Source organism: Helianthus annuus, chromosome 11 (genome assembly GCF_002127325.2).
Source record: "Helianthus annuus cultivar XRQ/B chromosome 11, HanXRQr2.0-SUNRISE, whole genome shotgun sequence".
Lineage (NCBI taxonomy): Eukaryota > Viridiplantae > Streptophyta > Magnoliopsida > Asterales > Asteraceae > Helianthus > Helianthus annuus.
In genome coordinates this window covers 95,072,274-95,087,258 of record NC_035443.2, presented here as the reverse complement: position 1 = coordinate 95,087,258, position 14,985 = coordinate 95,072,274, and positions in this window count along the sequence as shown.

The window sequence follows — 14,985 nt, the reverse complement described above, 5'->3', positions numbered from 1 at the left end:
TTTAAAGATGTAACTTTTTTATATATAAAATTTTATTCATTCAACCCGTACAACACACGTGATTTTTAAAGGTATAACTTTTTTTATTATTTAATATATAAAATTACATTTATTCAACCTGTGTAATACACGAGACTTTTTAAAGATATACAAACTTACACTTATTATTTGACATACAAAATTACATGTATTCAGTCCCTGCTTCAACATGTACAATACACGAGTGATTTTTTTAGTGATATAACTTTTTTATTATTTGGTATACAAAATTACATTTATTCAACCTGCATAATACATAGGGTTTTTAAAGATATAACTTTTTTTATTATTTGGTAAATAAAGTTATATTTATTCAAACCGTACAATACATGAGGTTATATAATAAAAGAAATAAAATGGGGACATTTTCCATTGGGTTGAGATGAATGTATTGATACCAAGACTTTTCTTTTGAATAAGTAACGCACACAAAATAGTAAAACTGAGTAAAAAAAGAATTAAAATAGTTGTATGTTTCTTTAGGGAATATTGGATTTCAATAATAACAACTATTCTTCGTTGGCCACCAACAGTCTCAACTTAAAAAATAACCACTGGCCGTCCCAACTATTAACATATTGGCGATCAGACCTTAGATTGGACCTTTAGGAACCTTTTTCCGGCGATCAGAGACTAACTACATTAGGTTTTCGTTAGTCAGAGTCCATTGGATGTTAATAGTTGTGACAACCAGTAGTTATTTTTGAAATTGAAACTGTTAGCGGGCCAGCGGCGAATAATTGAGATTATTAAAATCCAATATTCCTTTCTTTAGTTCAACTTTCCCAAGTTTTGTTGGTGTGAATCTAGATGACTTTGTTTTTTATTTTATAATTTTAGGAGGTTTATCCCTATGAAATTCAATGTTATTAAAGGTTTGTCCCATGAAATTCAATGTTATTAATGACAACCGATGAATTTATCATATATGTTCAATCAAAACTATCAAGAGTAGATTAAAATTAATAAGTATTTACAAATAATAAATTATATCGTTTTCATTAATCAACCCGTGTAACACACGGGGCCATAACCTAGTTATATATATACACACATATGTTGTTTGCTTTCCTGTATTTGAACTATTATAATAGTTGTTTTACAGCAAAATTACAAATAAAAGTGAACGTCTTCTCATATTACTAAAATACAATAAATATTTTATTATTAACAATAGTTAAATATTAGACATATATGAGGCCAAAACGTTATAGGGTATATCTTTATAATTTTTGAAGTAAACCTCCAAAATCATACTCAAATACCAACTACTTGTCTCCACATAAAATTAAATATATACAAAAAATACAAAATTAGGATTTTGTAAATACAAAAGAGGACATATTAATCTATGCTATCGTTTGACCAAAAGACAAAGGAGACCTTAAATTTCTGATTGTGTTCGGATGATTACAAAGAAGAGAAGCCAGTTTTGGAGGAGGAGTTTTTCGTACTAGAATTACATGATATTCTTAAAATTGGAATTTAATATATTCCAAATATTATAATTTTCTAATAGGAAATTCGGATTTTTGATATTTTCTATAATTTCTTATTTTTCTATTCTTTGTACTTTGATGTGTTTACACATAAATCCAAGTTTAATCATACTACTATTTTTAGACTCTTCGTTTTGTCTTTCTTTTTTTTTTTTTTTTGAACAGAAAATTTCATTAAAAAAACACGGGCGAGCCCTCAAAGCAAGGACCGCCACAAAAACCACTTACAACATATACAACGGATTACGACACCATTCTTTCCACTCAATACTACTAAACTTCGACCTATTTTTTAACCATAAAAAAGACCAAGACTTAACCAACGCAACCGCTTCAATCATCTTCGGGTTACAATTTTGAAACACTTTCCCATTCCTTAACTTCCATAACACCCAACAGGAAACATACACTATACCTCTAATGATCTTTTTTGCCCATTTACCCCCTTGCACATAGTCTTGGATTTCCAGAATATCCTTAAAGTCAAAAACCAAAACCGGCCCAACTCCACACCATTGCCCCACTGCCGTCCAAATACCGCTCGCAAACAAACATCCCGTGAACAAGTGCATCACCGTTTCCGTACCTGTATCAAACAACGGACACGAATCATTTTGAATATTAATCCTCCTTCGAATCAACGCCTCTTTAGTCGGGAGACTATCTTTTTCCGCTCTCCATATAAAAAGATTCACTTTAATCGGAATCCACGACTCCCATCTCATCGCCTGAACGCTCCTGACTTCGGCATCCTCTCGGATCCAATCCTTAACCGCAGCCACAGTCATAACCTCATTATTATCCACCCCCCAAGACCATTTGTCCATATCACCTGATAACTTACAGTTGTGAAGCAAAAAATCGACATCCTGCATCTCCGAAAGCTCCTCCACCGACGATAACCGCTGTTTCCAATCCGGAACAAATCGCCAATTACCATCCAAGCATAACAGTCTGTCCGCCACTGTGCAATTCTTGTTCCGGTCCAACCTGAAGAGACTCGGCCATCTGTCCTTTAAAATCGTTCGGCCTACCCAGCGATCGTACCAAAACTTCACCGTTTCTCCGTTCCCTACATTAGCCGATAAAAACTCAAAACAGGTCTTCCCGCTAACCAAACGACCCTCTAGCTCCTTAACCAACGAGAACCAACACCCTTTGAATCTACGATTATATGGAATAAACCTCCATCTACCACGTCCCCCATGAATCACTTCCACAACTTTACGCCAGATACTACTAGGTTGCGTTTTAAACCGCCATACCCATTTGGCCAAAAGCGCATAGTTAACGTCTCTTAATTTCGTAATACCCAATCCCCCATTTTTCTTAGCCTTAGTCACCGAATTCCAAGCCACCCAACTCATTTTCTTACCTTCGCCAGATCCAGCCCACAAAAACTTTCTCATCAACCTTTCAATGAGATCCATCACCTTAATAGGAGCTTTAAAAAGGGATAGATAGTATACCGGTAAGCTAGCGAGGACTGACTTAATTAAAGTTAATCTCCCTCCCATCGATAAGGTCTTAGCCTTCCAAGAAGCCAATCGTCTTTTAACCGTGTCAATCACTGACTCCCAATAGCAACTTTTATTCATATTCACCCCGACTTTGACCCCCAAATAATCACATGGGAACTCACCAGTCTTGCACCCCAGAATACTAGCCATCTCCACCACGTCTTCTTTGTCCACCCCAATACCAAACAAAAAAGATTTACTAATGTTAATTTTTAGACCTGAGCATATATGGAATACCCTTAGTAATCTCGCCGTTTTCTCGATGTTCTCCCCAGACCATTCCCCCAATAACACCGCATAGTCCGCATAAAGCAAATGAGAAATAGTGAGTTTCTCATGAAAGGTTCTAAGATCTTTGATCTCCCCAGAATCACAAGCCTTCCTGATTAAACACGAAAACGCCTCCATCACAATAAGGAAAAGAAACGGAGATAACGGGTCTCCCTGTCTAACCCCCTTTTGACACTGAAAATCGAACGTGGGGGACCCATTAACCAAAACCGCTGATCTAGCTGAACTCAGAATCCCTCTTATCCATAAACACCACCTGCTAGGGTACCCCATTTGCTCCATCACAGATAACAGAAAACCCAAATTGACGTTATCGTAAGCTTTTTCAAAATCTATTTTCAATAAAAATCCTTTTCTCTTTGTCTTCTTTAACCAACCAAACAACTCGTTGATGATAAGCGGACCATCCAAAATAAATCTATCTTTGAGAAAAGCTGTCTGAGTTTCCGATATAACCTTTCCCAACGTCTCCTTCACCCTAGCTGCAAGCACTTTTGAAATAACTTTACTAATAACCCCCACCAAAGTGATAGGTCTATAATCCTTTAGCTCTACCGGAGACCTGATCTTCGGAATCAGAGTTATAAACGAAGTAGAACAACCTCTACTAATGACTCCCGTATCATAAAAACAAGTGAACATCCTGAAGAAATCTTCTTCGAAGGCATCCCAAAAATGTTTTAAAAATCTAAAATTAAAGCCATCTGGACCCGGGTGTCACACCCCCAAAATCCACCCGCGGAATACCACCGCTTGGGAGCGTGACTGACCAGGATCAAGCCATCAATCATATCAAACATAGCATTTAATATAAAAGTAATTAACGTAAGTCTCCATGACATGATTGATGTTTCAAAACCAAATACTGTTTTAAGGAGCGGAAGCAATGTAAAGTAAACCCAAATAAAGTTATAAGTTCAATAATGTTCATGATCCATCTGCCACAACGACCTGCTCCTTCCTTGTGCAAGCTCCAATATGTACCTAAGGTCCTGCAAGGCATGCAGCAAATAATCAACAAACTAGTTGAGCGAGTTCACAGAAAGTAAGTTCATAACATGCATAAGTATAGCTAGTGGGGGCTTCCCATACTAGTGTGTACTAAAGGTGGGGGTTTCCCATGTTCATCCTGGCTAATGAGGGCTTCTCATTAACGGTACTTACTAGACTAACTTCCGACCATGTGTTCTTCTTTACCGAGAACAGGAAAAACGTACAGGGTCACGTAGGCTTTACGTGACGTGCCCTTCCCCGAGGACAGTGGTACGCGTGGGGGCTACGTAGGCTTTACGCAGCGTGGCCTTCCAACCTGGAAGCCAGTGAATGGTATTGGGTTACGTAGGCTTTACGTAACGTGTCCTTCCCGACCCGGGAGACATATGGCAAATATACTGAGTTACGTAGGCTTTACGTAACGTGTCCTGACTAACCTGAGGACGATGGTCTATAGTCTGGTATATGCGTAAGTACGAGTAATCATTCCACATTCATCATATCCAACCCAATTCCCAACCCGGGAATCCCATGCCTTGGCTGTGTGAACTCACCTTGGTTTGCTCGGCAGATACACAAGGAATATAAGTAGCAAGTAAATGGTCACTCACGTCCTATCATGGTTATTATACGAGTCAGGTTCGTATATAGCACGTATATAGAAATCACGCATAGTCATGGCAAACATGTACGCACGTAAGCAGATAAGACATAGCATGTGAGGATCCAATTATCTAAGTCCAATCATACCCGGCCCAATGACATAAGCAGCCCAATAACAAAACAATCCAGATTCTCAATCGGCCCAAATAGCAAACACATACAAGTCCATTAATAAACAGTCCACAGTTCAAATCGTTGGGCTCAATAGATTGGGCCCGTAACAGTGAAGGCCCAACAGTGTGCGTGCAAAGGGTGGTCACGAGTCGCAACGGAGATCTCGAGTCGCAACCGGAGATTACGAGTCGCAACAGCTGGTTGCGAGTCGCAATGGAGATCTCGGTTCATCATGGTCTGGTTACGACTGATCATGTGCTGGTTACGAGTCGCAACGGGACTCGCAACCGTAGTCTCGACTTGTGCTGGCTTGGTTACGAGTGGGATTCTGACTCGCAACTATGGTCCCGACTCGCAACCAGGTGTCGAAACCGCGTATGTAACTGATTTCCATAATTCCTGCATTGACTTATCCGTGATTCTAGCAAACATCTAAGGCAGTTTCGAAATCAGATCAATCACAGAAATTCATCAACAGTTGATTTAGATTTCATGCATATTCATAACCATTCAAGAACATCGAATCAACGTGAACTGCATTCATATGAACAACAATCTATTTCTATGAACATGTAACCGTGACTAATTACCTAGCCCAAAACTTAGCATATCCACAAGTTAACATCCGAATCCTATAGCATAACAACAGATTTCATCGAGTTTCCTCCGATCCGTATGAACATGTTAACAATCCGAAACACATATTAACATTTGATTTATAACAAAGCACACATGTAAACCGGTTCTATCACAATCAACCATACTAGCATCATCCGAATTACATCATGTAATGTTCAAGAATCATATAAAATCATCATGTAAACGCATAGATCACAATATCATCACATACAATCAAATAACAATGTACACTAACCGGTTGGAATCAAAGAGAGGGTGAGCCGAGAAGTGTTGTTCGCCGTCGGGTTCCAAGTAAACGAGAGAGAGAGAGCAAAACTTCTAGGGTTTGTGTGTGTGTGTGATTTGCAAAAGTGGTAAAACAAAACCCCTAACTTGGTTTTGTGTGTTGCGAGTGGGGAGTGGGCCGAGCCCACTTGGTTGTCTAATGGTCCGCGTGCACAAGGAGTGGCCCAAAGGGCTTTGTGTGGCCGGTTTGTGTAGTTTGGGCTCGTGCAACACATAACATTCATACATACACAACACACGTAAACAATTATTCATTTAAAATTACCAAATTCAGTTCTCATGAGCACGTAACGTTACATCAAAGCATGTCTAAAGTTCGAGTTGTCACATTATCCCCAACTAATTGGAAATTTCGTCCCGAAATTTGGTATGCACTCACTGAGGAAGCTAGGTAAACTGTACTGTTCACTGGTTTTCCTGGGGTGTCACATCCTCCCCCCGTTGATCTGGAATTTCGTCCCGAAATTCCGAAGTAGTAGCTTCAGCCTCAGTAGTGGTTGCCTGGTTCCCGAATAACTGGGGGTACTTTTCTGTCATCCTGTCTTCGCGTTCCCAGGTGTACTCTGGGCCACGTTTGGAGTTCCAACGAACTCGGACAAGAGGGATTCTCTTGTGTTTGAGGACCTTCACATCCCGGTCCGTGATTTCTACTGGTTCCTCGACGAACTGCAACCGTTCGTCGATAGTGAGTTCCTTGTAAGGAATGATGAGGTTTTCATCAGATAGGCACTTCTTTAAGTTCGATACGTGAAAGACATTGTGAACTGCCCCGAGTTCAGCTGGTAAATTCAACTTGTAGGCTACCTTGCCAATCTTTTCGGTAATTTCAAATGGTCCGACGTATCGCGGATTCAGTTTGCCCCGTTTGCCAAAACGAACCACACCCATCCAGGGTGAAACTTTCAATAAGACCCGGTCCCCGACCTCAAATTCCAATGGCTTTCTACGCTTATCCGCGTAGGCTTTCTGACGGTCGCGTGCTGCCGCCATGCGTTGTCGTATCTGTGCAATCTTTTCTGTGGCGTCCACTACAATCTCTGGACCCGTGATCTGACTATCCCCCACCTCTGCCCAACAGAGAGGTGACCGGCATTTACGCCCGTACAATGCCTCGAATGGAGCGGCTTGAATGCTGGTATGGTAACTGTTATTGTAAGAAAACTCCACCAAAGGGAGGTGCTTTTCCCAGCCGTTGCCGAAATCGATAACGCATGCCCGAAGCATGTCTTCGAGAGTTTGGATCGTACGCTCAGACTGTCCATCCGTCTGAGGGTGGTATGCTGTGCTCATGTCTAATCGTGAGCCGAAAGATTTATGCATTGCTTGCCAAAGTTCTGACGTGAATCGTGCATCGCGATCCGAAATGATGGACGTGGGCACCCCGTGCCTCGAGACAACTTCTTTAAGATAGACGTCTGCAAGTGTGGAGAACTTATCCGTTTCCTTAATCGGCAGGAAGTGTGCAGACTTGGTGAGTCGATCAACTATGACCCATATTGTATCGTTCCCACGCTGGGATCTAGGTAAACCCGTAACGAAATCCATGGAAATTTCTTCCCATTTCCATTGCGGTATCTTAGGCTGTTGAAGTAGGCCAGCTGGTTTCTGATATTCGACCTTGACTCTCGCACAAGTCAAGCACTTTCCAACGTACGTAGCGATGTGGGCCTTCATACTAGGCCACCAATAAGTAGTGCTGATATCGTGGTACATTTTATCCGACCCTGGATGTACCGAATAGCGAGACTTGTGAGCTTCATCCATTACAAGTTCGCGTAGACCGCCATAGAGAGGGACCCAAATCCGGCCCGTTACATAGTAAGCGCCATCTGCCTTCTGTTCCATTTGCTGCCGTGAGCCGCGTAAGGCTTCAGCCTTGACGTTTTCGGGCTTCAGTGCTTCTATCTGAGCAGCTCGTACCTGAGCAGGAAGGCTAGACTGAATCGTAAGCTGTAGTGCTCGCACGCGCTTCGGTAAAGTGTCCTTTCGACTAAGGGCATCAGCCACCACATTGGCTTTGCCTGGATGATACTTGATAGCGCATTCATAATCGTTTAGTAATTCGACCCATCGCCGTTGACGCATGTTCAAATCCTTCTGCTTAAGGATATGCTCGAGACTCCTGTGATCGGTGTAAATCGTGCACCTGGTACCGTACAGGTAGTGTCGCCATATCTTAAGCGCGAAAACAACAGCTCCCAGCTCTAAATCGTGCGTCGTGTAGTTGCGTTCATGAATCTTGAGTTGACGAGAGGCGTAAGCGATAACCTTGTCGCGCTGCATTAACACACATCCAAGTCCCCGAATGGATGCATCACAATAAACCACGAAGTCATCTGTGCCCTCTGGCAATGAGAGGATAGGTGCACTGCAAAGTCTATCCTTTAGGTGCTGAAAAGCAGTCTCCTGGGGCTCTCCCCAGCGATAGGTAACACCCTTCTGTGTCAGTAGCGTAAGCGGCTGAGCAATCTTCGAGAAGTCTCTAATAAACCGTCTGTAGTAACCTGCCAGACCCAAGAATTGGCGTATTTCCGTTGGCGTACGCGGTGCAGGCCAGTTCCTGATCGAATCTACCTTGGATGGATCGACATGGATCCCATCCTTGTTTACCACGTGGCCTAAGAAGTGGACTTCACGAAGCCAGAAGTCGCATTTAGAAAGCTTGGCGTACAATTGTTCCTTTCGAAGGAGTTCCAAAATAAGACGAAGATGCTGCTCGTGTTCCTCCTGACTCTTGGAGTAAATCAGGATGTCGTCGATGAACACAATGACGAACTTGTCGAGATAGGGTTTGCACACCCTGTTCATAAGATCCATAAATACCGCAGGCGCGTTCGTTAACCCAAATGGCATGACGAGAAACTCGTAGTGACCGTAACGAGTTCTGAAAGCTGTCTTGGAGACGTCCTCATCCCGGACTCTCAGCTGATGATAACCAGACCTCAAGTCTATCTTCGAGTAGTAGCACGACCCTTGCAACTGGTCGAATAAGTCGTCTATGCGTGGAAGAGGATAACGGTTCTTCACCGTCACCTTGTTCAGTTCCCTGTAGTCTATACACATCCTGAACGTACCATCCTTCTTTTTCACGAAAAGTACTGGAGCTCCCCAAGGCGAAGAGCTTGGTCGAATGAAACCCTTTTCCAAGAGCTCTTGTAATTGCTTTGACAATTCCTCCAATTCCGATGGAGCTAGACGATATGGTGCGCGAGCTATGGGTGCTGCTCCTGGAGCGAGCTCGATCTGAAATTCAACCTGACGATGAGGCGGTAAGCCAGGTAAGTCTTCAGGAAACACCTGAGGGTAATCACGTACAACTGGAATGTCTTCCAATTTCTTTTCCTTTGCTGATGCGTCTGTAACGAGTGCCAGAATGGCAGTGTGACCCTTACGTAAGCACTTCTGAGCCTTCAAGAAAGAGATGATGCCAACCACAGCACCACTCTTGTCGCCTTGAACTTCTAGAGGTTCCTGACCCGAACGAGGAATGCGAATAACCTTTTCGCTGCATAAGATTTCTGCCTGGTGTTGGGAAAGCCAATCCATCCCAATCACGACGTCGAAGCTACCCAAAACTATGGGAATAAGATCGATAGAGAAAGCTTGACCAGCTAGGATAAGATTACAACCCTGAACTACGTGCGTGGCTTCTAAACTTTTACCGTTAGCTAACTCTACTACATGTTTGGTGGGTAAAAGTGTTGGTGCACGTTTTAGCAGTCGACACATTTTCACAGACATATAGCTTGTATCCGCACCCGAATCAAATAAAACAGTAACGTAAATATTGTCAAGGAGAAACTTACCCATGACAACGTTGGGATCGTTCACTGCGTCGCCTCGACCTAGCACAAAAGCACGACCACGAGCTTCATTGCCGTTGTTGTTGTTGTTTCCACCGTTGTTGTTCCCGTTGCCCTGGTTGTTATTGTTGTTGCGGTTCTGGTTCAACTGAGGGCAATCGCGTTTGAAGTGACCTTCAGCCCCACACTGGAAACATCCCCGGTTTCCACGCTGTGGCTGCTGTTGCTGCTGGTTCTGTGGAGCTGGTTGCTGAGGCTGCTGATTCTGATTCGCAGGACGAGGGCTCCTGCAGTCTTTGGCCTCGTGCCCCATCTTAAGGCACCTTTGACAGCGACCCTTGTTACATGGGCCGTGGTGATGCCTGTTGCAGTTGTGGCACCTAGGTTGACTACCCTGATATCTTCTCTGTCTGTGACCACTAGAGGATTGCTGACTGGGACTCTGATAGTGATCGATCTTCTGCTGCTGAGCTTGTGGCTGAACAGATGCTGAACCTTTGCTGGAATCCCCATCCCATTTTCTTTTACTGTCACCAGATGTAGCAGGAGTAACTGAGGTGGTGACATTAGCAGTAGCATTAACACGCTTGGGCAATCTATTCTGTTCCACTGCCTGATCAGTGATACGGTGAGCGAGACGCTGTATTTCCTGAATGTTTTCGAGATTAGCCGACGTCACGTGGCTCTGAATTTCTGGCGCCAATCCCTTGAGATACAACTCAATGCGCTTATATGGAGGGTCTACCATAGTAGGACACAGAACGGCCAGCTCATTCGACCGTTTGGTATACGCTTCGATTTCCGATCCAACCATTTTCAAATTATACAGCTCGTCTTCCAGCTTGTGAATATCCTCACGTGTACAGTACTCACGCTTGATGAGTTCCTTGAAGTCGTTCCATGGGGTGGCGTTAGCAGCTGCCAACCCTAAGATCTGAACTTGGGCGTTCCACCAAGTTAACGCTATTCCTTCCAAAGTGCCAGTAGCAAACTTGACCTTGCGAGCCTCAGGGCACTCGCACATTTCGAATACCGATTCTAACTTCTCGAACCAGTGGAGGAGTCCAACCGCTCCTTCTGTGCCGCTGAAAGAGTTTGGACGACAGTCCATGAAGTTCTTGAAAGTGCAGACTGGCTGCTGCGCGTGTTGACCTATTGTGTACGAATAGGACGAAGTTAAATACGGGAGTTAATGTAGGATCTAAAGATCCTAGTGTGGGCCTATACTGCAGGATATACTACCTGCTTGAGCTGCTGCAACTGCCGCAGCAACTTGAGCTTGAACAAGAGCCTCTAGCTGGGCTTGTGTCATGTTGATTCGTCCAGACATGATCTTCATAGTAACAAGTAGCATACATAAGAATGGTTCGCGAGTAGGGCGATGACAGAAAAGCGTAGGCATATAGGTGTTCTCATGTAATCAAAGCATGTGTATCTAAGCGTAATGCGAGCAAGGTTCTAAGCAGTTCTAGCAAACAGGCAATAATCATAAACCTTATTACCTAAGATGTCGAGTCTTGCACGTGGAGCGAAGCGTCGTTGTGGATCGTTGAGAGCACTGTTCTGGTTATAGTCCGGTTTTAATAAAAACGTTTTTCCCATATTAAAACCAAGTTCTCTATAACCAATGGCTCTGATACCAATCTGTCACACCCCCAAAATCCACCCGCGGAATACCACCGCTTGGGAGCGTGACTGACCAGGATCAAGCCATCAATCATATCAAACATAGCATTTAATATAAAAGTAATTAACGTAAGTCTCCATGACATGATTGATGTTTCAAAACCAAATACTGTTTTAAGGAGCGGAAGCAATGTAAAGTAAACCCAAATAAAGTTATAAGTTCAATAATGTTCATGATCCATCTGCCACAACGACCTGCTCCTTCCTTGTGCAAGCTCCAATATGTACCTAAGGTCCTGCAAGGCATGCAGCAAATAATCAACAAACTAGTTGAGCGAGTTCACAGAAAGTAAGTTCATAACATGCATAAGTATAGCTAGTGGGGGCTTCCCATACTAGTGTGTACTAAAGGTGGGGGTTTCCCATGTTCATCCTGGCTAATGAGGGCTTCTCATTAACGGTACTTACTAGACTAACTTCCGACCATGTGTTCTTCTTTACCGAGAACAGGAAAAACGTACAGGGTCACGTAGGCTTTACGTGACGTGCCCTTCCCCGAGGACAGTGGTACGCGTGGGGGCTACGTAGGCTTTACGCAGCGTGGCCTTCCAACCTGGAAGCCAGTGAATGGTATTGGGTTACGTAGGCTTTACGTAACGTGTCCTTCCCGACCCGGGAGACATATGGCAAATATACTGAGTTACGTAGGCTTTACGTAACGTGTCCTGACTAACCTGAGGACGATGGTCTATAGTCTGGTATATGCGTAAGTACGAGTAATCATTCCACATTCATCATATCCAACCCAATTCCCAACCCGGGAATCCCATGCCTTGGCTGTGTGAACTCACCTTGGTTTGCTCGGCAGATACACAAGGAATATAAGTAGCAAGTAAATGGTCACTCACGTCCTATCATGGTTATTATACGAGTCAGGTTCGTATATAGCACGTATATAGAAATCACGCATAGTCATGGCAAACATGTACGCACGTAAGCAGATAAGACATAGCATGTGAGGATCCAATTATCTAAGTCCAATCATACCCGGCCCAATGACATAAGCAGCCCAATAACAAAACAATCCAGATTCTCAATCGGCCCAAATAGCAAACACATACAAGTCCATTAATAAACAGTCCACAGTTCAAATCGTTGGGCTCAATAGATTGGGCCCGTAACAGTGAAGGCCCAACAGTGTGCGTGCAAAGGGTGGTCACGAGTCGCAACGGAGATCTCGAGTCGCAACCGGAGATTACGAGTCGCAACAGCTGGTTGCGAGTCGCAATGGAGATCTCGGTTCATCATGGTCTGGTTACGACTGATCATGTGCTGGTTACGAGTCGCAACGGGACTCGCAACCGTAGTCTCGACTTGTGCTGGCTTGGTTACGAGTGGGATTCTGACTCGCAACTATGGTCCCGACTCGCAACCAGGTGTCGAAACCGCGTATGTAACTGATTTCCATAATTCCTGCATTGACTTATCCGTGATTCTAGCAAACATCTAAGGCAGTTTCGAAATCAGATCAATCACAGAAATTCATCAACAGTTGATTTAGATTTCATGCATATTCATAACCATTCAAGAACATCGAATCAACGTGAACTGCATTCATATGAACAACAATCTATTTCTATGAACATGTAACCGTGACTAATTACCTAGCCCAAAACTTAGCATATCCACAAGTTAACATCCGAATCCTATAGCATAACAACAGATTTCATCGAGTTTCCTCCGATCCGTATGAACATGTTAACAATCCGAAACACATATTAACATTTGATTTATAACAAAGCACACATGTAAACCGGTTCTATCACAATCAACCATACTAGCATCATCCGAATTACATCATGTAATGTTCAAGAATCATATAAAATCATCATGTAAACGCATAGATCACAATATCATCACATACAATCAAATAACAATGTACACTAACCGGTTGGAATCAAAGAGAGGGTGAGCCGAGAAGTGTTGTTCGCCGTCGGGTTCCAAGTAAACGAGAGAGAGAGAGCAAAACTTCTAGGGTTTGTGTGTGTGTGTGATTTGCAAAAGTGGTAAAACAAAACCCCTAACTTGGTTTTGTGTGTTGCGAGTGGGGAGTGGGCCGAGCCCACTTGGTTGTCTAATGGTCCGCGTGCACAAGGAGTGGCCCAAAGGGCTTTGTGTGGCCGGTTTGTGTAGTTTGGGCTCGTGCAACACATAACATTCATACATACACAACACACGTAAACAATTATTCATTTAAAATTACCAAATTCAGTTCTCATGAGCACGTAACGTTACATCAAAGCATGTCTAAAGTTCGAGTTGTCACACCGGGGCTTTATCAGAACCACAGTCAAACACCGCCTCCCTTATCTCCTCTTTAGAAAACGGCTGCACTAGCTTAATAGCATCCTCACCCGAAAGAACTTTACACCCTTCACAAACTAACTCCGGTCTTCTGTCAAATTTTTCAGAGAAATGATTTCTGAAGAACTTTAAAATTTCTCTCTTAACCAGATTCGGTTTCGCGATCCATTAGCCATTAACATTAAGACCTGGAATGTCGTTAACCGCCTTCCTCCCATTCACCATCCTATGAAAAAAAGCTGAGTTCTCGTCCCCATTCATCGCCCAACCCACTCGAGATTTCTGATGCATATCTCTGCACTTCCATTGCTCAATCTGCATAACAGTTTTCTTACATTCCTCCCAAACCCACACCTCGTCTTCCTCCAACTCCCTATCCTCCGAAATCCGCTCTAATCTCTGAATATCTTTAATACAATTATCTAACATATCCCCTTCCTTTCTCGCAACCTCAGCCCACCACTCTCTGATAGCCTCCCGAACACATCTTAATTTCCCCGAGATGACCGTATCCGGCCTACCATCCACCGAGCTACCCAAAATCGCTTTTCTAACAACATTTTGACAACCCTCTCTCCCGAGCCAAGAATTGAACCTTCGAAAAGGTTTATAACCATAATTCACATCCACCAAAGATAACAACAAAGGCGAATGGTCCGCCAGATCACGCGACAAGGCTCTAAGGCACGCCCTCGGCCATTTATTAAAGAACCGTTGACAAACAAGCACCCTATCAATCTTACTTAACTTAAAAACCCCTTCAACCACAGCCGCATACGTAAACTTAAAACCCCTCATACAATACTCATACAGCTCCGCATCATCAATAAACGCCTTAAAGTCCGCCGCCGCCATATGATTGAACCTGGAATTTCTTCTATCTTCTGGCCTACGGACCACATTGAAATCCCCCAAAACAACCTACATCCCTTGGAAATTATTAATCACCGACCTTAATCTATCCCAGAGATTCCGTTTCGCCATCACACTTTGCGGAGCATAAACATTCAAAATATTAATAGTCGAACCGTCTTCAACCAAAACACCAGACGTAAGTAAATAATTAGAGTTACACTCAGAGGAGATCTTCTTAAAAACTTTAGTGTTCCACATGCTAATAATACCGCCTGACCTACCCGTCGCTTCCAC